Raw genomic sequence first — 23629 nt, forward strand, 5'->3', positions numbered from 1 at the left:
GTCTGCCTGGCGGAAAGGGTTGATTTTTATGTACCTTAGGTAATGTGTTGATCCAAGGATACGTGGGTCTGAAAATTTTCAAGTAAAGATATTCTTGGTCATTCAAAAGTCCCGATTGTTTCCAGTGTGTAAGTCTGCGTTTAATCTTAGTGGTCAGAGGACCTATTGGATTGTAAGAAACTGATTCATAGCAAGTAGTGTCTGCTAATTGACTTAGAATTTCACCTTCATAATCAATACGATTCATGACTACTACATTGCCGCCTTTATCGGCCTCTCTAATCGTGATTTCATTGTTCTTACTGAGAGTTGTGAGAGCTGACCGCTCCCCTAGTGTCAGGTTGTCGTGGTATTTGAAAGTGTTGAGTATGTTGTTTCTATTCAGTCTGTCAATATCCTCTAGTACCCTTTTATAAAAATTGTCTATGGCGTTGCCACCCGACAGTGTAGGAATCCATCTGGATTTACTTCTCAAACCGCTGGAAATGCTATAATCCGGATCTATGTCAAGTTCAGATAACAATCTATTCATATCATATGGGGAATCTTCTACATCAGTAAGTGACAACAATAAATGGGTTGCTTGCACATCTTTTATTGACAAAAATTCATTTGTATCTGCGAAGACAGGAATATTCTTAATACCTGGATTTGTACTAGTTTTGTCAGCAAAGTGTTTCTTTAGTTTCAGGTTTCTGATAAACCTAAAGAGGTCAATTTTTAATCTACAGAGATCACCCGTAGCAAAGGGATTAAAACTAAGGCCCTTGCTAAGCAATGAAATCATGTCTGGAGTAAGGTCATAGGAAGAAAGATTAATTACTTGTACATCTGTCTGTTGTCAGTTCCTGTTCATCCCTGACCTGAGTTTGCTCCTGTACCCTCCTGCGTTTTGGTCTCCTGCCCCTACGGGTTTTGGATCGGGTGGATCTCTCTGGGCTGTAAACCTGTTGCCCTTCCTTATTCTCTGTACCTCTTGTAAAAAAGCAGACCCCACACCAGCTGCTGAAGTCTGAGGTTCCCCATCACTGATGCCTGTGGTGCTTAGTGAGGTGTTACTGGATGACACTGAGCTCGCTCCTGTTGCTGGTGGATTATTGATGTTTCTAGTTTTGGTGTTGGGGATAAGTGAATCATATTTTTTGGCATAGGTGAATATTCTGCCTTGTTGGTAATCAATTTCATCTCTTTTAATTTGTCTAGCTTTCCTATTCTTGATATCCCCTTGTTGTTTAAGGAGAATATCGTCAAGAATGTCATAATTTTTCATTGTTGCTTCTGGAAGATTGAGATCTTTGATCTCTTGTTCTACCACAGCAATGTCTGCTTGTAATTTCGTAACCTTACGGTCTGAACTCTCTATCAGTATGTCCATAAGAGTCATGGAGTTAGTTGTTAATGAGTCTTCCCACTTGGCCATGAGATCCGTGTCCAGATCATCATAGGTAGGAAAAATCTGACCCCTTAAACCTCTAGGTATTCTTTTCAGTCTATGGAATTGTTTAAGAGTGGTGTCATCCCACCATTTAGCATTTTCCTGTTTCTTTAATCTTTCTAGCTTGACAAACTTGTCTCTTAAGCCCTCTTTACGTGGGGGGTTGGTGCTGGTAGTAGCAGTCAAAGTTGACATACCTTTCGCCAAATTGTCAAAGAGTTCCTCTGCAGCTTTGCCACGATCCATATTGGTTCCCTGTCTTGACTAACAGTAGATATCAAACAACTCGAGTAAGAGTGTTTAGTGAGTGCTAGGCGGCAACCCTTGATTGACTAAAACAATGTAGACAGTAAGAATGGTTTTTAGATGTCAATCTAAGTGGGCGCACTGCCAGTATGGAAGCACTGTTTAGGCTAATATGTGGTGCAACTAAGTGAGTGGGAAACCATATAACCACTCAGGGGAGATGTCAGCTAGCTGAGCAAGTCCTAAAACAATGTATAGACGGACCTTATGCACACACTGAGTAAAATATAGACGTAGGTCAATGTATAAATTTCTGAAAGGTTACAGCAACAAATTATTGTTTGCAGAGAAATATATTAGAGCACAAAAGAAATCAATTAAATGGTGAAAAACAAATAAAATATGATGACAAAGGAGAGTCTTGGTGTCCTTGTTTAATAATCAAAGCTTGACAACAACCAGCCGACATGTGTTTCATCGCATCTCGCGAATCTTCAGGGCTGGAAATAATATAGAAAAAAGGCTTTTTTTGGACACTATACATGTACAAACGAATAAGAACCATCATGTTCAATTAAAAGCCGGCGTCGGAGACAAGTATCAAGCAAAATCTTGACATGCAAGGATCAACAGACCTGAGAAGGTATGTGGAAGACATCCTTTAGTGTAGTGACCAAACGAAGTGAAATAACTAGAGCCTGTGATTATACCGTATTCATCATGCATACATGGGGATACTAAGTCCGCCACTTGTGCTACCTCAACACGTCATGCATATATGCAGAACCGCAAACTTGTGAACAGCATGTGTACGGTGTTCAGTGATTTCGTACTGAGAACAGCGAATTGTGAGGAAGTTCTCTTATTGGTGAACTAAGTGACATGCGTCAAGAGTGTGGACCGTGAATAGATATATATGTTCCGACACATACCTTTAGGTGGCTGTACTTAAGCCAAAACGGTCTAAATTATCAAAAAAAATATATAACAAAGGAAAGAAAGGTTAAAAGGGGAGAGAAAAAGGGGAAAGAGACATATTAAGTGACTCAGGTTGAGACAAACTTTAATATTAAAGTATTCAATGAGTAGACCAGAGGGCCTGGTGAGCTATTTATTAATCAAAATTAGAGGAATAAAGAAGAGTGCTCACCGCTCCTCCGGTGATAATTCCGACTCGGAAGGGCCCAAGACCAGTACTTGTTCGACTAGTCAAGGTTATTAAATAGACTGGAACAAGGTAAGAGAAACATAAACGATTGGTGAGACAAAGTAGCCAGATTGCTGCTACTTGTTCAAGTGAAGCATACATGACGGTGATTCATGAGAACATGGATTGCAAACTGGCTAGTGCCATGGTTAAATGTGTTCTTAACATTTAACTCAAGTGGCATGCGCTAAGTTTTGTAGTCTTATTAAGAATCATGATCTAAAGACCCAAATGGGGCCTATATTGATCAGCTTAACATCTGTGAGAAACTGCTGCATCTCGTAACATGCTATCAGTGTTTCAAAAACTCATAATTTCTGTAGTTACAACGTAAGAACTGTAGACAACGTTATGTGTAGACTCTATACAGTGTTAACTCATCTAGTGAAGTCGAAAATTATTTAGTGGTTGTAGGTAAAACATGAAGGGATTAAACATCCAAAGACCTTAACGTTTCTAATCAAGGCCAGTGGCGATCACTAGGTTGATCTAGCACAAGGTGAATTAGATAACAGAAACACTAGACAATCTAATCAAGTGAGTTCTCTGGTTTCTTGAAGACATATTATCCAGATTCTAAGACAGACGAAGCTATGCAGTAGCGAAAAAACAAGTCATTAGAGTCAAAACTACTAAAGTACCTTCAAAGCGAAATGCGCTTGAAAATCCCCCGGGAGATCGAGTATAAGTACAGTTGCGCCGGTATTCTCCGTATCTACAAGTGCGTAGAAAGGAAATTAGAACGAACACATCGTATATAATGTGTGCAACAGGTTTCTAAGACATGCGAGGGAACAAAGCCCCTGCTTACCCGTTAAGTTCAGTGGTCTGTAGACAAGACATAGAGGTCGCTCTATGCTCTTGAGAAAAGAGGTTTATCTGCAAAACACAATTGTAAGCAAAAACGATTACCGCTAAGTCTGCGTCGAGTCCAGCACATGTTACCACAATAGTACAAACAATAAGTTTGAGACTGCCGGCTCTACTCACATATGATCGTCTCGGTAAGCTCGTTTCTCCCGGGTCTCCGTGTTCCTTGTGTGGACACGTGATCCGGAAGTGGAGAATAAGTTAAATAGGTCTGCCCCTCATGACGTCCTCGCAACCACTAGAGGACGTGTGTGTCCCATATGAGCGCCATTTAGGATGTAGATAATCACGTAAATAAATAAAGGAGAAAACGAATATTATTGTATGAATTATAGTTGTTCTGGAAAAATATCTACCCTCCAAATGATCCATAGAAGACAAAAAATCGAGTCCATGAAAGACACACGTAACAAACCAACGCAGTGAAAACACTATTGTGAGTTAATAGTGGTGCATAAAGATACTTGAGAAAGAGCAATTTAGTGATTTGTAGAAAAACTGGTCAAAGGGTAAATTTCATTAACCTGGGTGAATCTTGTATGGTGTCAAATGCACCTTGCATGCACGAAAAATGCAGAGTGATAAAGGTGTTGTGGATGTTTTCCCAACCTCTCTTACAATATACATGCAAAACGAATCAATGTATAGAAAATCCTTATAACAATAGTAATTATTACCGTTATATGAAACTGATGATTACATTCCAGTTTGTAATAACAGAAAACATGCTTATACGCGAGTGGTATACATTATTTGGCACAGTTAAGTAGACATGACATTCTGTAGATATTCTTATAAACAACATACTAAATAAACATAAACCAACTATACAAATTAATTCATGTAGTAGAGTTGCTATCAATGTCAAAAGTATGTCGAGTATGGCCAATGTAACTACACAATTGGTTAGTCACCTAGAAAAAATTGAAGTTCGGAATCGAAGTTGAGACCTGGACCCACTGCATACATTTTCATAATCCACATTGCTTTTAATTGAACATGATGGTTCTAATCCGTTTGTACATGTATAGTGTCCAAAAAAAGCCTTTTTTCTATATTTTTTCCAGCCCTGAAGAATCGCGAGATGCGATGAAACATGTGTCGGCTGGGTGTTGTCAAACTTTGATTATTAAACAAGGACATCCTTTGTCATCATATTTTATTTGTTTTTCACCATTTAATTGATTTCTTTTGTGCTCTAATATATTCCTCTGCAAACAATAATTTGTTGCTGTAACCTTTCAGAAATTTATACATTGACCTACGTCTATAATTTTACTCAGTGTGTGCATAAGGTACGTCTATACAGGATTTGAACCTGTGACCATGAGGTCGAACACAGGCCCGGCAGTGGATGCATTAGTCCAATGAGCCACCAGACCCGGCCTCTACAGGCAGTCATAAATGCAGTTATCTTGCAGGCACTAGAGGCATGATTTGAATGGTGCAGCAGGTGCATTGGCACCAGTCCCAAAAGTTGTCAGAACTCCTCTGAAAGCATAATATTGCTATTACATCAATTGATTCTATCATTTCAATCAATCAATCAATCAATGACACTTGTAAAGCGCGCTACATACCCGTAGGGTCTCAAGGCGCTGGGGGGGGGGGGGGGGGTGGGGGGGGGCCGCTACTGCTCGAACAGCCAGGTCTTCAGCTTCTTCCTGAAGGAGAGGTGGTCTTGGGTCAGGCGCAGGTCGGTCGGGAGGGAGTTCCAGGTCTTGGCGACCAGGTAGGAGAAGGACCTTCCTCCTGTAGTCGCTCTTCGGATGCGGGGGACGGCGGCGAGGGCGTGGTTGGCTGATCGGAGGTGGCGTTTGGGAGCGTAGAAGTTGACTCGGCTGTTGAGGTAGCTCGGGCCTTGGTCGTGTAGGGCTTTGTGTGCGTGGGTGAGGAGGCGGAAGGTGATTCTTTTGTTGATGGGGAGCCAGTGAAGGTCTCTCAGATGTCCGGAGATGTGGCTGGTTCGTGGGATGTCGAGGATGAGTCTGGCTGAGGCGTTCTGGATCCGCTGGAGTCTCTTCTGGAGCTTGGCGGTGGTACCGGCGTAGAGGGCGTTGCCGTAGTCCAGTCGGCTGGTGACGAGGGCCTGGGTGACGGTCTTCCTGGTCTCGGTGGGGATCTACCAGAAGATCTTCCGTAGCATGCGTAGGATGTTGAAGCACGCCGAGGAGACGTTGTTGACTTGCCTGGTCATGGAGAGGGAGGAGTCCAGGATGAAGCCCAGGTTGCGTGCATGGTCTGTCGGTTTGGGTGCGGTGCCCAGGGCGGGAGGCCACCAGGAGTCGTCCCAGGCGGAGGGTGAGGAGCCCAGGATGAGGACCTCCGTCTTGTCCGAGTTCAGTTTCAGGCGGCTGGTCGTCATCCACTCGGCTACCTCTTTCATCCCTTCGTGCAGGTTGGCTCTGGCGGCGGCGGGGTCGTTGGTCAGGGAGAGGATCAGCTGGGTGTCGTCGGCGTAGGAGATTATGCTGAGGTTGTGTTTGCGTACGATGGCCGCGAGGGGGCTCATGTAGACGTTGAAGAGGGTGGGGCTCAGAGATGATCCTTGAGGGACGCCGCAGATGACTTCGGAGGCCTCTGACTTGTACGGTGGTAGGCGGACTCTCTGTGTTCTTCCGTCGAGGAAGGAGATGATCCATTCCAGCGCCTTGTCCTGGATCATTTCTCTCTTTCATTTCATTTATCAAACTTGTGCTACAAATGTCTGACATAATATCGACGTAAAAAATATCGGAGGTGGAATATCGATGTCAAGAATATCGAAGTCCTATCTACATTATGGTAAGTACAAAAATATCTGAAAAAAAGTATTGTTTTCAAAAATATCGTTGTTAAAAATATATATTTTTTAAATGTTTAAAAATAATGTAAAATTAAATAAATAATACATATAATTAACCCCTTCGATGCTGATGACGGAGCGGTTCCGTCATCAGCATCGGTTGGGCTGTGCTGATGACGGAACCGCTCTGTCATCAGTACAGCCCTGTGGGGGAGCGCTGGCGCTCCCCCCCTGTGCAGCGATGTTAGTTATTTGTGCAGGGGTGGCAGCGGAAGACTTTCCGCTGCCACCCCCTGGCCCCCCCACGCTTCCTGGTGACGTCAGCGCGCACAGCGCGCGCCGACGTCATCAGGAAGCGCTGGACGCGCTGGAAGCCATTTGTTTCCAGCGCGTCCAGGAGCAAGGTGCGTGTTTGGTGCTCCGGTGGGGCGGGGGGCCGGTTTTCCGTGCCTTGAGGCATCGGGGGGGAGGAAACTGTGTTTCCTCTCCCCTGATGTCCCAATGCAGGGCATTCATGGTGCACGATCGCGCACAGCGTCGCGATCGTGCCCCAGGAATGCCCCACTAGACACCAGGGATTGTGTGTGTGTGTTTATTTATGTGCAGGAAGCGACCCCTTGGGCAAGGGTCGCTTCCTTTGGGGGCCAAATTATGTTTTAGACTTTTCTGCCCCCCCTGGGGCAGATCGGCCGTTTTTTTGGCCGATCTACACCCAGGGTGGGCAGAAAAGCCCACTAGAGCCAGGGATTACTTTGTGTTTGAAATTGAAAGCGACCCCTTGGGCAAGGGTCGCTTCCTTTTGGGGGCAAATAATGTTTCAGACTTTTCTGCCCCCCCCCTGGGGCAGATCGGCCGTTTTTTGGGCCGCATCTGGACCCAGGAGGGGGCAGAAAAGCCCACTAGACACCAGGGATTGATTTTTATTTATAAAGGAAGTGACCCCTTGTGCAAGGGTCGCTTCCTTAGGGGCATACAATAATTTTCAGACTTTTCTGCCCCCCCCCCCCGGGGCAGATCGGCCGTTTTTTCGGCCGATCTGCACCCAGGGGGAGCAGAAAAGCCCACTAGTCACCAGGGATTTGTTTTGATTTGAAAAGGAAGCGACCCCTTGGGGAAGGGTCGCTTCCTAGTGGCCCTAATATTTTTTTAGACTTTTCTGCCCCCCCCTGGGGGCAGATTGGCCGTTTTTTGGGCCGCATCTGGACCCAGGGGGGGGCAGAAAAGCCCACTAGACACCAGGGATTGGGTTATATTTATAAAGGAAGCGACCCCTTGGGCAAGGGTTGCTTCCTTAGGGGATAACATATTTTTTCAGACTTTTCTGCCCCCCCCCTGGGGCATATTGGCCGTTTTTTGGCCGATCTGCACCCAGGGGGGGGGGGAGAAAAGCCCACTAGTCACCAGGGATTTGTTTGTATTTTGAAAAGGAAGTGACCCCTTGGGGAAGGGTCGCTTCCAGGGGGCATTATAAATATTGTAGACTGTTCTGCCCCCCCTCGACTGTTTTTTACCGTTTCTGGACCCAGGGGGGGGATAGAAAAGCCCACTAGACTTCAGGGTTTTTTTTTTATAGGGAGCGACCCCTTGGCCAAGGGTTGCTTCCTTGTGCCCATTTCAAAAGTATGTTCTGCCGTGTCTGTATTTGGGCTCTCTGCCCTCCGTAGGATTGCTTCCAGGGGGCCCACGTTTATAATGATTTATAATCTTCCCCCCTTGGGGACAGACCCCCATTTGTGACATAGCCTGTTGTAATGTGTGTTGTTTTTGTTTCTTCTAATGTGTATTGTTTTTTTTCTCTTTAGAGTGTTGCAGTGTGCGGTTCCGTTACTGGTGGTTCTGTTGTTCTGCTGTTTCTGTAGTTGTATGTGTTTGGTAAGAGACCTCTTTTTTGTTCAGTTGTACTGTAATTGTATTTTTTTGCAAAGTGTGTAGTAAAATACGAGTATGTTTGGTTTCTGTTTGTTGTGATTGTAAAACATGCTTTGCATTTGTTTTTGATGTGTCCTTCTGTAGATGTAAGTTTTTTTTCTTCTTCTTTCTAGTGGGATATCGTTGCCTCTTTGCTGTGTCTTTGCAGAGTAGGTGCTGGTGAGTGTGTTGTGTCTTGTAAGTGAATTGTATATATTTTCTAAATTCGTTTTTTTTTAAAAAGGCTTACATTTTTTATCTTACTTTGCGCAGTGTTGGGGTTGTTTGTGCAGACTCCTTTATTTGTAAGGATAATGGCTAGCCGCCGGATTACTGCTCAGCAAGTTGTTGGATTGCTTTTTGATTCTTCCTCTGACCATGGTCCAGAGTCTGACTCTGATTCTGATCCAGAGGTGGGAGGTGAAGATTCAGGTAGTGAGTTTTCTCTATACATGGCTTCATCTGATGATGAAGACACTCTGAGTGCTGATGAAGCTACTTTTGGTGTGGATGATGTGCCTGTGGTTGCGGAGGACATTGCTGCGCCTGTGGTTGCAGAGGACATTGTTGTGCCTGTGGTTGCGGAGGACATTCCTGTGCCAATAGTGCGGCAAGAGACATCTGGGCTGCAGCCTGGGGTTGCTAGTCTTCCAGTTGGTGCAGTGAGATGAGAGGCAGCTGGGCGGCAGCCTGCGGCTGCAAGACTTGATGTTGAAAGTTCTGACCTCTGGGTTGCACCAGGCATGGTGCAGACGGCATTGCCTGAATTTACTGGCGTTCCAGGGTGTAGGGTGAACACTGAAAACTTTTTGCCTATTGATTTTTTCAAGTTGTTTATGGATAATGTGTTTGTGGCAGAGATTGTAGAGCAGACTAATTTGTATGCTGAAAATTTTTTGAGGGTGAACAGTGCCAGCCTTAAGCCCCACGCTAGAGCTACCCGGTGGACTCCCACAAATTTGGAGGAGATGAAAAAGTTTTTGGGTTTAACTTTTTTGATGGGCTTGCTTAGGAAACCATCAATGGCTTCATTTTGGTCTACTAGTCCCTTGATGGCAACAGCTATATTTCCGGCAGTCATGAGTCGTGATCGGTTTTTTCTTCTGCTTCGGATGATGCATTTTGTTGACAATAGTCTTGCTTTGCCACGAGATCACCCTGATTGTGACCGTCTTTTCAAGATTCGGCCTGTCATTGATCATTTCGTTGATCGATTTTCTGAGATCTTTTATCCTGGGAAAGAAATTGCAGTGGACGAGTCTTTGCTGTTGTTCAAAGGCCGCTTGGTATTTCGGAAATACATTCCTAGTAAGAGGGCACGCTATGGAATCAAACTGTATATGCTGTGTGACAGTGAGACTGGATATGTCTCTAATTTCAGGGTGTACACTGGTAAGGAATCCAGGATTAACCCCCCTGGTTGCCCGTCGACTTTTGGAGTGACTGAGAAAATTGTGTGGGAACTTGGTCGTGGATTTTTTAACAAAGGCCATCATTTGTATGTCGATAACTTCTACACTGGTGTGCGGTTGTTCAGGGAATTGGGCAAAGTGGACACTGTTGCTTGTGGCACAATCCGCTCAAACCGTAAAGGTTTCCCAAAAGAACTTGTGTGTCAGAAGCTTGCTCGGGGACAGTGTAGTGCATTGCGTTGTGAGGAGCTTCTAGCTGTGAAGTTTTCAGACAGGAGAGATGTCTACATGTTGACTACAATACATGATGAAAGCACTGAACCGGTGACTATTTGGGGTCAGGTTGCAGAAGTGCGCAAACCTGTGTGCATAATGCACTACAATAAGTACATGGGTGGTGTTGACAGAGTAGATCAGAGGTTGGAACCGTATGCTGCTCTTCGTAAGTCTTACATTTGGTACAAGAAGTTGGCTATCCATCTTTTCCACTTGGCAACCCTTAATGCTTTTGTTGTGTTCCAGAAATCTTGTCCCCAGTCAAAGTTGTCTTTTGAAAAGTTTCAGGAGTCTGTAATAGGCAGCCTTGTTTTAGTGCAACAGGCAAGTGTTTCTAGAGTTGGAGTGGTGGAGGATATTGCCAGATTGAAAGATCGCCACTTTCCTGGTCAAATTCCTCCTACAACCTCAAAAGACTTTCCCAGTCGGAGATGTAGAGTCTGTTGGCGAAGAGGTTTGCGGAAGGAGGTTCGTATGTACTGCCCTGACTGCCCTTCAAACCCCGGGCTGTGTGTACCTGCTTGTTTTAGATTGTACCACACGCAAAAGAATTTTTGGGAGTATCAATGAGTGGTAAAGTGAACTGGTTGGTCTTATTGTTCAGTTTCAAAGTTTGCATTTGTGTAGTCTTTTTAGTGTAGTTGTTGAGTTAGTAGATTTGTATCAATTTGCAATTTGTTTTTGTTTTTGTTTTATTTTCAAAAAAAACTAAAGCATGATGTTGGTTTGCGTGTAGTGTCCATTGTCTGACGGTGTGCATGGTTTGGCGCTTGGCTGCCGGTGTCTGTGGAGTGGTGCTTGTCTGGGGGTGTCTGTGGACTGGTGCTTGGCTGGCGGTGTGCGTGGTCTGGTGTTTTGTTGGCCGTGTGCGTGCTCTTGCGCTTGCCTGGTGTTGTGTTTGGATTTGTCCTTGGCTGGGGGTGTGCGTGGAGTGGCGCTTGGCTGGTGGTGTGCGTGGAGTGATACTTGGCTGTCTGTGCACGAAGTGGTGCTTGGCTGGCGGTGTGTGTGGAGTCGCGCTTGGCTGGTGGTGTGTGTGGAGTGGCGCTTGGCTGGTGGTGTGTGTGGAGCAGTGCTTGGTTGGTGGTGTGCGTGGAGTGCTACTTGGCTGTCTGTGAACGGAGTGGTGCTTGCCTGGCGGTGTTTGTGGAGTGGCACTTGGCTTGGGGTGTGCGTGGAGTGCTGCTTGGCTGGTGGTGTGTGTGGAGTGGTACTTGCCTGTCGGTGTGCGCTGAGTGGTGTTTGGCTGGCGGTGTGCATGGTCCGGTGCTTGGATGGTGGTGCGCGTGGAGTGGCGCTTGGCTGGCAGTGTGTGTGGAGTGGTACTTGGCTGTCTGTGCACGGAGTGGTGCTTGGCTGGCGTTGTGTGTGGAGTGCTGCTTGGCTTGCAGTGTGCGTGGAGTGTTGCTTGGCTGGTGGTGTGTGTGGAGTGGTACTTGGCTGTCAGTGTGGGCTGAGTGGTATTTGGCTAGTGGTGTGCATGGTCTGGTGCTTGGATGGTGGTGTCAGTGGACTGGCGCTCGGCTGGCGGTGTGTGAGTAGTTACTTTCTGTTGGTCACTACACACACTGCTAGGTGAGTGACACTCCACGCAGTCCATCATTTTGTGTTGTTGCAATGTCAGAAATGTGGGCGTGTGATAGTGATGGGCCCTTGAATGGCGCGGTCTGCTGGTGTGAGTGTTGAAATGTGATGGGTCCGCGGCTGGCGGTGTGAATGTTTTGTATGTGTCACACGTACGAAAGGTGTATGAATGGCCTGTAAAGAGGTTGGTGCCTTGACGTGGCTTTACAGCTCACGAGCTGTGAGTCAGTGGTTCAGTTTATCATACTTTCAATTATACGCAGTGTATTTCATTTTTCTGAAATTACTTGCGAATACAATTGTATGTACTGAATCATCACTCACCCTCGTGCCAAATCCAACCAGAATGTGTGTGTGCTTGCGGATTAGATGGCTGCGCAGTAATGTTTGTCTTTTATCTCTTTCTGAAGTAGGGTGTACCTTGTCCCTTATTGTGATTGTTGTAATGTGTTGCTGTTCTTTCCGGATGGTGTCAATGGTCTGGTTTGTATCAGGTATGAAAGGCGCGTGAATGGCCTGTAAAACGGTTGGTGCCTTGTCGTGGCTTTGCAGCTCACGAGTTGCGAGTCACTGGTTCGGTTTTTATGCATTTATTTATTGACAGAGCATTTCATTTTTTGAAAAATCTTGTTAATAAAATTTTGTGTACTGAACCATCACTCGCCCTCGTGCCAAATCCAACCTGTATGTGTGTGTCTTTGAGGAATAGTTAGCCGTGCCTTGAATGTTGGACTTTTGAGTAACTCTGTTACAGTGTACATTATAGCTATAAATAACTTACTAAATTTAGTTATTATTGTTAAACCATGGAAGTATATGGTCATGTCTTTCTGGTGAATTCTATTGTTGATTTTTATCCAGAATCTCCTGCAAACTTGAAATTGTCTGTCACAATTTCCTTGAATCACACGCTCTCAAATTGAAAACTTAATTCTCCACTGTACGATTTGGACCGTTTCCTGTTGCTGCCACTATGCCTACCTATGCAAGTGAGGTACCATTTTTATCTGGAGACCTGGGGGAACGCTGGGTGGGAGGAAATGTATGTGAGCCCTGTGATGCCACGCTTTCCCATGCAAAAAAGTGTGAAAAAACTGATTTTTTTTAGCTAAAATTGAGGTTTGCAAGGGATTCTGGGTAAAGGAACGTTGGAGGATCCACACAAGCCATACCTCCTTGGAAGCCCCCGGGTGTCTACTTTTCAGAAATGTATGGGTTTGGTAGGTTTCCCTAGATGGCCGTCTAGCACGGGGCCAAAAACCCAGGTAACCTCTCTTGCAAAAGCTGGTTGTATTGAATGTCAATACCGCCAGCTTTTGCAAGAGGGGTTAGCTGGGTTTTTGGCCCCGTGCTAGATGGCCATCTAGGGAAACCTACCAAACCCATACATTTCTGAAAAGTAGACACCCGGGGGCTTCCAAGGAGGTATGGCTTGCGTGGATCCTCCAACGTTCCTTTACCCAGAATCCCATGCAAACCTCAATTTTTGCTGGAAAAATCAGTTTTTTCACACTTTTTATGCGTGGGAAAGTGTGGCGTCACTGGGCTCACACAAATTTCCTCCCACCCAGCGTTCCCCCAGGTCTCCCGATAAAAATGGTACCTCACTTGCGTGGGTAGGCATAGTGGCTGCAACAGGAAACGGTCCAAATCGTACGGTGGAGAAATTACAATAACCAATAGCAACATTACCTTCTTTTTTGGGGGGTAGGATTGAGTTTTTGGACCGGGGCTCGGCGGGCATCTTTGGAAACTACCAAACCCAAACAGTTCTGAAAACTAGACACCCGGGGGAGTCCAGGGAGGTATGGCATGCGTGGGTCCCCCAATGTTTTCCTACCCAGAAATCCCTGCAAACCATGAATTTAGGTTAAAAAAACAGTTTTCCATACATTTTTGCGTGGGATCTCCGTGTCGGCACAAATGTCCTACCACCCAGCGTTCCCCTTGTTCTCCCGAGTAAAATGATACCTCACTTGTGTGGGTGGGCCAAAGGCCTGTGTCTAAGGCTGGGGGCTTAATTTGGAAAACTCAAATACTACTTTTTCAAAATTCATTTTCCGACTGTTCTGCTTTGGGGCACCCACGCAAGTGAGGTATCCTTTTACTCGGGAGAACAAGGGGAACGCTGGGTGGTAGGACAATTTTGCCGGCACGGAGATCCCACGCAAAAAAGTTTGGAAAAGTGATATTTTTCCCTAATTTTAAGGTTTGCAAGGAGTTTTGGGTAGGAAAACATTGGGGGACCTACGCATGCCATACCTCCCTGGAGTCCACCGGGTGTCTACTTTTTAGAACTGTTTGGGTTTGGTAGTTTCCAAAGAATACCACCAAGCCCCGGGCCAAAGGCTCAGGTGCCCCCCCCCCAAAATCAAGGTTGTTTTGCATTTGGGTATTGTAAATTCACCACAGTACAATTTGAACCGTTTCCTGTTGCAGCCACTATGCCTACCCACGCAAGTGAGGTACCATTTTTATCGGGAGACCTGGGGGAACGCTGGGTGGGAGGAAATTTGTGTGAGCCCAGTGATGCCACGCTTTCCCATGCAGAAAAGTGTGAAAAAACTGATTTTTTTTAGCTAAAATTGAGGTTTGCAAGGGATTCTGGGTAAAGGAACGTTGGAGGATCCACGCAAGCCATACCTCCTTGGAAGCCCCCGGGTGTCTACTTTTCAGAAATGTATGGGTTTGGTAGGTTTCCCTAGATGGCCGTCTAGCACGGGGCCAAAAACCCAGGTAACCCCTCTTGCAAAAGCTGGTTGTAATGAATGTCAATACCGCCAGCTTTTGCAAGAGGGGTTACCTGGGTTTTTGGCCCCGTGCTAGACGGCCATCTAGGGAAACCTACCAAACCCATACATTTCTGAAAAGTAGACACCCGGGGGCTTCCAAGGAGGTATGGCTTGCGTGGATCCTCCAACGTTCCTTTACCCAGAATCCCTTGCAAACCTCAATTTTTGCTGGAAAAATCAGTTTTTTCACACTTTTTATGCGTGGGAAAGCGTGGCGTCACTGGGCTTACACAAATTTCCTCCCACCCAGCGTTCCCCCAGGTCTCCCGATAAAAATGGTACCTCACTTGCGTGGGTAGGCATAGTGGCTGCAACAGGAAACGGTCCAAATCATACGGTGGAGAAATTACAATAACCAATAGCAACATTACCTTCTTTTTTGGGGGGTAGGATTGAGTTTTTGGACCGGGGCTGGGGGGCATCTTTGGAAACTACCAAACCCAAACAATTCTGAAAACTAGACCCCCGGGGGAGTCCAGGGAGGTATGGCATGCGTGGGTCCCCCAAGGTTTTCCTACCCAGAAATCCCTGCAAACCATGAATTTAGGTTAAAAAAACAGTTTTCCATACATTTTTGCGTGGCATCTCCGTGTCGGCACAAATGGCCTACCACCCAGCGTTCCCCATGTTCTCCCGAGTAAAATGATACCTCACTTGTGTGGGTGGGCCAAAGGCCTGTGTCTAAGGCAGGGGGGCTTAATTTGTAAAACTCAAATACTACTTTTTCAAAATTCATTTTCGGACTGTTCTGCTTTGGGGCACCCACACAAGTGAGGTATCCTTTTACTTGGGAGAACAAGGGGAACGCTGGGTGGTAGGACATTTTTGCCGGCACAGAGATCCCACGCAAAAAAGTTTGGAAAAGTGATATTTTTACCTAATTTTAAGGTTTGCAAGAAGTTCTGGGTAGGAAAACATTGGGGGACCTACGCATGCCATACCTCCCTGGACTTCCCCGGGTTTCTACTTTTCAGAACTGTTTGGGTTTGGAAGTTTCCAAAGAATACCACAAAGCCCCGGGCCAAAAACTCAGGTGCCCCCCCCCCAAATAATCAAGGTTGTTTTGCAATTGGGTATTGTAAATTCACCACCATACGATTTGATCCGTTTCCTGTTGCAGCCACTATGCCTACCCACGCAAGTGAGGTACCATTTTTTCCGGGAGACCTGGGGAAACGCTGGGTGGGTGGAAATTTGTTGATCCACGCAGATTCCAGAACTTTTCACCACAGAAATATCAGGAAAATGTGTTTTTTTTGGTCAAAATCTTAGCTTTGCAAGGGATTCTGGGTAACAAAACCTGAGGGTAGGCAGAGGAGTCACCCCATCCTGAATTCCCCTGTGTGTCTAGTTTTCAAAAATGTATAGGTTTGCTAGGTTTCCTTAGGTGCTGGCAGAGCTAGGGCGCAAAAACAAAAGGTAGTCTTTTTGTCCAAAAAGTGCAAAATTTTACTGGGAAATTGAGGTGCGACCATGTTGCGTTTTGCGCTGTTTCATGTCGCAGCCACTATGCCTACCCACGCAAGTGAGGTACCATTTCTTTCGGGAGACCTGGGGGAACGCTGGGTGGGTGGACATTTGTTGATCCACGCAGATTCCAGAACTTTCCAACACAGAAATGTTAGGAAAATGTGTTTTTTTGTCAAAATCTTAGCTTTGCAAGGGATTCTGGGTAACAAAACCTGGGGGTAGGCAGACGAGTCACCCCATCCTAAATTCCCCTGTGTGTCTAGTTTTCAAAAATGTATAGGTTTTCTAGGTTTCCTTAGGTGCTGGCAGAGCTAGGGCGCAAAAACAAAAGGTAGTCTTTTTGTCCAAAAAGTGCAAAATTTTACTGGGAAATTGAGGTGCGACCATGTTGCGGTTTGCGCTGTTTCATGTCGCACCACAATGCCTACCCACGCAAGTGAGGTACCATTTTTTTTGGGAGACCTGGAGGAACGCTGGGTGGGTGGAAATTTGTTGATCCACGCAGATTCCAGAACTTTCCACCACAGAAATGTCAGGAAAATGTGTTTTGTTTGTCAAAATCTTAGCTTTGCAAGGGATTCTGGGTAACAAAACCTGGGGGTAGGCAGACGAGTCACCCCATCCTAAATTCCCCTGTGAGTCTAGTTTTCAAAAATGTATAGGTTTGCTAGGTTTCCTTAGGTGCTTGCAGAGCTAGGGCGCAAAAACAAAAGGTAGTCTTTTTGTCCAAAAAGTGCAAAATTTTGCTGGGAAATTGAGGTGCGACCATGTTGCGTTTTGCGCTGTTTCATGTCGCAGCCACTATGCCTACCCACGCAAGTGAGGTACCATTTTTTTTGGGAGACCTGGAGGAACGCTGGGTGGGTGGAAATTTGTTGATCCACGCAGATTCCAGAACTTTCCACCACAGAAATGTCAGGAAAATGTGTTTTGTTTGTCAAAATCTTAGCTTTGCAAGGGATTCTGGGTAACAAAACCTGGGGGTAGGCAGACGAGTCACCCCATCCTGAGTTCCCCTGTGTGTCTAGTGTTAGAAAATGTATAGGTTTGCTAGGTTTCCTTAGGTGCTGGCAGAGCTAGGGCGCAAAAACAAAAGGTAGTCTTTTTGTCCAAAAATTGCAAAATTTTACTGGGAAATTGAGGTGCGACCATGTTGCGTTTTGCGCTGTTTCATGTCTCAGCCACTATGCCTACCCACGCAAGTGAGGTACCATTTTTTTCGTGAGACCTGGGGAAACGCTGGGTGGGTGGAAATTTGTTGATCCACGCAGATTCCAGAACTTTTCACCACAGAAATATCAGGAAAATGTGTTTTTTTTTGTCAAAATCTTAGCTTTGCAAGGGATTCTGGGTAACAAAACCTGAGGGTAGGCAGAGGAGTCACCCCATCCTGAATTCCCCTGTGTGTCTAGTTTTCAAAAATGTATAGGTTTGCTAGGTTTCCTTAGGTGCTGGCAGAGCTAGGGCGCAAAAACAAAAGGTAGTCTTTTTGTCCAAAAAGTGCAAAATTTTACTGGGAAATTGAGGTGCGACCATGTTGCGTTTTGCGCTGTTTCATGTCGCAGCCACTATGCCTACCCACGCAAGTGAGGTACCATTTCTTTCGGGAGACCTCGGGGAATGCTGGGTGGGTGGACATTTGTTGATCCACGCAGATTCCAGAACTTTCCACCACAGAAATGTTAGGAAAATGTGTTTTTTTGTCAAAATCTTAGCTTTGCAAGGGATTCTGGGTAACAAGACCTGGGGGTAGGCAGACGAGTCACCCCATCCTGAGTTCCCCTGTGTGTCTAGTGTTAGAAAATGTATAGGTTTGCTAGGTTTCCTTAGGTGCTGGCAGAGCTAGGGCGCAAAAACAAAAGGTAGTCTTTTTGTCCAAAAATTGCAAAATTTTACTGGGAAATTGAGGTGCGACCATGTTGCGTTTTGCGCTGTTTCATGTCTCAGCCACTATGCCTACCCACGCAAGTGAGGTACCATTTTTTTCGTGAGACCTGGGGAAACGCTGGGTGGGTGGAAATTTGTTGATCCACGCAGATTCCAGAACTTTTCACCACAGAAATATCAGGAAAATGTGTTTTTTTTTGTCAAAATCTTAGCTTTGCAAGGGATTCTGGGTAACAAAACCTGAGGGTAGGCAGAGGAGTCACCCCATCCTGAATTCCCCTGTGTGTCTAGTTTTCAAAAATGTATAGGTTTGCTAGGTTTCCTTAGGTGCTGGCAGAGCTAGGGCGCAAAAACAAAAGGTAGTCTTTTTGTCCAAAAAGTGCAAAATTTTACTGGGAAATTGAGGTGCGACCATGTTGTGTTTTGCGCTGTTTCATGTCGCAGCCACTATGCCTACCCACGCAAGTGAGGTACCATTTTTTCCGGGAGACCTTGGAGAACGCTGGGTGGGTAGAAATTTGTTGATCCACGCAGATTCCAGACCTTTCCACCACAGAAATATTAGGAAAATGTGTTTTTTTGTCAAAATCTTAGCTTTGCAAGGGTTTCTGGGTAACAAAACCTGGGGGTAGGCAGACAAGTCACCCCATCCTGAATTTCCCTGTGTGTCTAGTTTCCAGAAATGTATAGGTAAGCTAGGTTTCCCTATATGCTGGCAGAGTTAGGGCGCAAAAACAAAAGGTAGTCTTTTTGTCCAAAAAGCGCAAAATTTCACTGGGAAATTGAGGTTTTGCGCTGTTTCATGTCGCAGCCACCATGCCTACCCACGCAAGTGAGGTACCATTTTCTTTGGGAGATCTGGGGTAACGCTGGGTGGGTGGAAATTTGTTGATCCACGCAGATTCCAGAACTTTCCACCACAGAAATGTGAGGAAAATGTGTTTTTTTTGTCAAAATCCTAGCTTTGTAAGGTATTCTGGGTAACAAAACCTGGGGGTAGGCAGACGAGTCACCCAATCCTGAATTCCCCTCGGTGTCTAGTTTTCAAAAATGTATAGGTTTGCTAGGTTTCCCTAGGTGCTGGCAGAACTAGGTCACACAAATAAAAGGTAGTCTCTTTGTCCAAAAAGCACAAGATTTCACTTGTAAATTGAGGTGCGTCCACGTTGCGTTTTGCACTGTTTCATGTTGCAGCCACTATGCCTAACAACGCAAGTGAGGTACCATTTTTTTCGGGAGACCTGGGGGAACACTGGGTGAGTGGAAATTCATTGATCCATGCAGATTCCAGAACTTTTCTTCACATTAATGTGAGGAAAATGTTTTTTTTTTTACAAATTCCTAGCTTTGCAAGGGATTCTGGGTAACAAAACCTGGTGGTAGGCAGTCGAGTCACCCCATCCTGAATTCCCCTGGGTGTCTACTTTTCAAGAATATATAGGTTTGCTAGGTTTCCCTAGGTGCTGGCAGAGCTAGGGCTCAAAAACAAAAGGTAGTCTCTTTGTCCAAAGAGCGCAAGATTTCACTGGGACATTGAGGTGCGACCACGTTGCGTTTTGCACTGTTTCATGTCGCAGCCACTATGCCTACCCACGCAAGTGAGGTACCATTGTTTTTGGGAGACCTAGGGGAACACTGGGTGGGTGGAAATTTGTTGATCCACGCAGATTCCAGAACTTTTCTCCACAGAAATGTGAGGAAAATGTGTTTGTTTGTCAAATTCTTAGCTTTGCAAGGGATTCTGGGTAACAAAACCTGGTGGTAGGCAGTCGAGTCACCCCATCCTGAATTTCCCTGGTTGTCTAGTTTTCAAAAATGTATAGGTTTGCTAGGTTTCCCTAGGTGCTGACAGAGCTAGGGCTCAAAAACAAAAGGTAGTCTCTTTGTCCAAAGAGCGCAAGATTTCACTGGGAAATTGAGGTGCAACCACGTTGCGTTTTGCGCTGTTTCGTGTCGCAGCCACTATGCCTACCCAGGCAAGTGAGGTACCATTTTTTTTGGGAGACCTGGGGAAACACTGGGTGGGTGGAAATTTGTTGATCCACGCAGATTCCAGAACTTTCCTCCACAGAAATGTGAGGAAAATGTGTTTTTCTTGTCAAATTATTAGCTTTGCAAGGGATTCTGGGTAACAAGACCTGGTGGTAGGCAGTCGAGTAACCCCATCCTGAATTTCCCTGGGTATGTACTTTTCAAAAATGTATAGGTTTGCTAGGTTTCCCTAGGTGCCGGCAGAGCTAGGGTGCAAAAACTACAGGTAGGCACTTTGCTAAAAAAGGGTCAATTTGTAACTGCAAAATTTAGGTGTCACCACGTTGCATTTTGCGCCGTTTCCTGTTGCAGGCACAAGGCCGACCCACACAAGTGGGGTACCGTTTTTATCGGGAGACTTGGGGTAATTCAGATTTGTAAATCAACTGATATTACCAATTGAGCTTTCGCGCATTTTTCCTTTCAATGAAAGACATTGTGTAAAAAAAAAAAAATTTTGGAAAATGACCAATAATTCTCATGCTAGTATAAGTATTCCCAATTTTGAAAATTAGCAATTATATACTGTTTCTGAACTCTATAATTTGTACCCAATTCAGAAATACATAGGTGTCTTTCATACAGATTTTTCCATGTATACATTTTCCAAGACAAAGTGCTCTATACCCAGTAAATGAAAAAATACCATTGCAAGTTGCTGCTCAGTTTTTGGATCTGGGTTCGTTGGGTTCTTGGTAAAACTACAAGTCCTATATATCCCCACAACCAGGAAGGTCTAACGGATGTAACGGTATATTGCTTTTCAAGAGCTGTCAAAATTAGAAAAAGTTATAGATGAAAACGTTGAGACAAAATGCTGTTTTTTTCAACAAATTTTCAATTATTCCAATATTTAACTGTTAGTTTCTATAAAGAAACCTTCATGGATTTAGACAAATGACCCCTTTCTGAATTCAAAATTTTGTCTACTTTTCGAAAATGTACAGTTTTCTAGGATCCATTATTGCTTTCAAACTCATTTCTACCATTAACTGGAAGGAGGTGGAAAGCTCTAAAAATAGCAAAAATAGGCTATGTCCCAGAAAAATGCCAAAACTGTGTGAAAAATGTCGGTTCTCTGACAAAAGACTTTCATTTCCTAAAAGCTGAGAAAATGGAGATTTCAGCCCCACAAACCCTTTTTTGATAAAATATTCAGGGAAAAACCCAGAGGCTTTCATTTGCAGCCTGTTTTTCCCATTTTTCTGAAAAAAACAAAAAAAACCACTATATTTTGGTTAATTTCTGGGACCCATCCAAGGGAATCCACAAACCCTGGGCGCCTTTAGAATCCACATGATGTTGGAAGAAAAGGGCGCAAATTTGGCGTGGATACCTTATGTGGTCAAAAAGTTACAAGGGACTAAGCACGCACTACCCCAAATCGCCAAAAAAGGGCTTAGCACAGGAGGGGAAAAGGCCTAGCAGCGAAGGGGTTAAAATAAACATAGTTAAAAATATGTTTACATTTTTTTTTATATCTGTTGAGGTCTATCCCGTTATTCTTTGATAACACATGGTTCAATAAACTAGAAGCAATTTTGAACAAATTTATTTGGGTTAAAGGGAAGACAAGGAGAGCCTATAGACACCTAACAGTATCCAGAGAAAAAAGGCGGCTGGGGGGCACCAGATTTTAGGCTCTATTATTGGGCTGCCGTACTGCAGTATTGTCAGGGGTTGCTAGGTGGGGGAGGCACAGACCACACAGCGGAAGCTAAGCCAGGATTTACTAACGTTTACACTACATTATTGGGTGAGGGTGCAGAGAATGGGTTTCTAAACACAATTGATTTTAGCTATTTTAAACATACACGGTTTAAGACATTAAAGGCGGCATACAGGGTCTGGAAAGGGATTTCAAAAAAATTTGGTCTAGGAAGGTATAATAATTACACACGATTGTACACAAATAGTTCACTACCGAGGGACATTTTTAGGGACACTACTATGCGGGACTGGCATAGCAAGGGCATAGTGAAAATAGGAAATCTACTCGATAGCCAGGGGAATATGTTACAGTTTGGGGCGCTAGTAAGTAAGTAAGTTTATTTATATTTTGGAACTCGTGAGAGGTCCACATAAAATTTACATACACAATAACAATCCAATGGTATACAAAAAGAGAAAATGACACACATGATTAATACAAATCTAAGAAGCATTTAAAAAAGTTAAAAATTCTAGAACAGAATATTTCATTAGGGGGTGAAAGAAGGGCATCAGAAAAGGCACTAGCAGATAAGATTCCAAGTTCTAAACAAATTGGTCTCACCCATTTACGACGGGATTTTGTCAAAGCCGGACATATGAATAAGACATGGGTGAGATCTTGGATCGAGACATTGCACAAGGTACATTTGTTAGAGGAACCATTCCACTTGGCTAAAAGGTTATTCAGTGGTAACATATCTTGCCTTAATAAGAATCAGAAGCGGCGAATGCCGTGTGGGAGATTCCAGGTAGTGTAGAGTTGCATAGTTTTCAGATTAAAGGAATTAATAACAGGCAAATCACCTTTCTTTGTCCTTATCTGGTCTCTATCCAACGAGAAACTTAGCTTCCACGTTTCAAATTTTAAGGAAGCTTTTAACTGATAAAGGGATAGTGAAAAAGGGTAGATTCCTCCAATTGCAATAGCATGACCGCCTTTCTGCAGTTTTTTACAATTGGTGAAAACTCCTTTAAAGGACCTAATAATTCCTTTTGGATAAGATGTCTTAATGAGGATGGATCACATTTAGCTAGGTGAAAGATCCATCTTACTATTCCAGCTAAGCCCTGAACCCAACTACTTCTCATGCCATACTCAAGCCTAAGAGAGGCTACAGAGCAGGCGGTATTAACAGAGGTTAGCTGACGCAGGAGTCTACCTTCAATAGTGTGAAGAAATCCCCAATTACTCACGTCAATAAGTTCAGTGCCATAAAGCATGGAAGCCGGGATTTTTGCGCGGAAAGCTTCAAGCAAATAGGGAAAATGCTGTTTTCCTGTGGCTTTATAGAGTGCATTTAGGCCCTTACCCTGCATCAGAGCCTTGCGCATGTTATTCTCAATATGAGCCTTATTGCTCATATTACCACATATTATTTTCCCTAAAAACGTATAGGATTTCACAATTTCTAACTTTTGGCCGCCTATTGACCATGTGAAATTCCAATGAGAATTTCTTTTCTTTCCAGTTAAGCACATAACCTTGCTTTTGGAGATGTTAATCTGTAAAAAATTTAACTCTGCAAACACCTGTAATGCATGCAGACGATTTTGTAAACCTTTCGGTGTCAGATCTAATAACAAAATATTGTCAGCATACATTAAACATGCAATAGCTTTATCTCCCAAAACAGGGGCAATACCAATACTCAGAGACAAAGCTTGAGGGAGATCATACACATAGAGGGAGAATAATAAGGGGGCTAGTAGGCATCCTTGTTTAAGACCATTGGCGGAAGGGATGGGGTGCGACAAACCTCTTTCCCCTCCCATCATTATACGGCACCACGTATCCGTGAGAAGTGCCTGTATTAAATCCAGCAGTACAGGTGACATGCCTAAGACTGATAGTTTCCTCCACAGCAGAGGGCGGTCAACTTTATCGAATGCTGTGGAGAAATCTATGAAGGCTGCGTATACTTTTCCTCCCCGAACCGTGATATATTTATCCATAATCACCTGTAAAGCTGTTAGATTATCCAGGGTGCCGTGGCCTTTACGGAAGCCCGTTTG

This window comes from Lissotriton vulgaris, chromosome 3_1, assembly GCF_964263255.1.
Source record: "Lissotriton vulgaris chromosome 3_1, aLisVul1.2, whole genome shotgun sequence".
NCBI lineage: Eukaryota > Metazoa > Chordata > Amphibia > Caudata > Salamandridae > Lissotriton > Lissotriton vulgaris.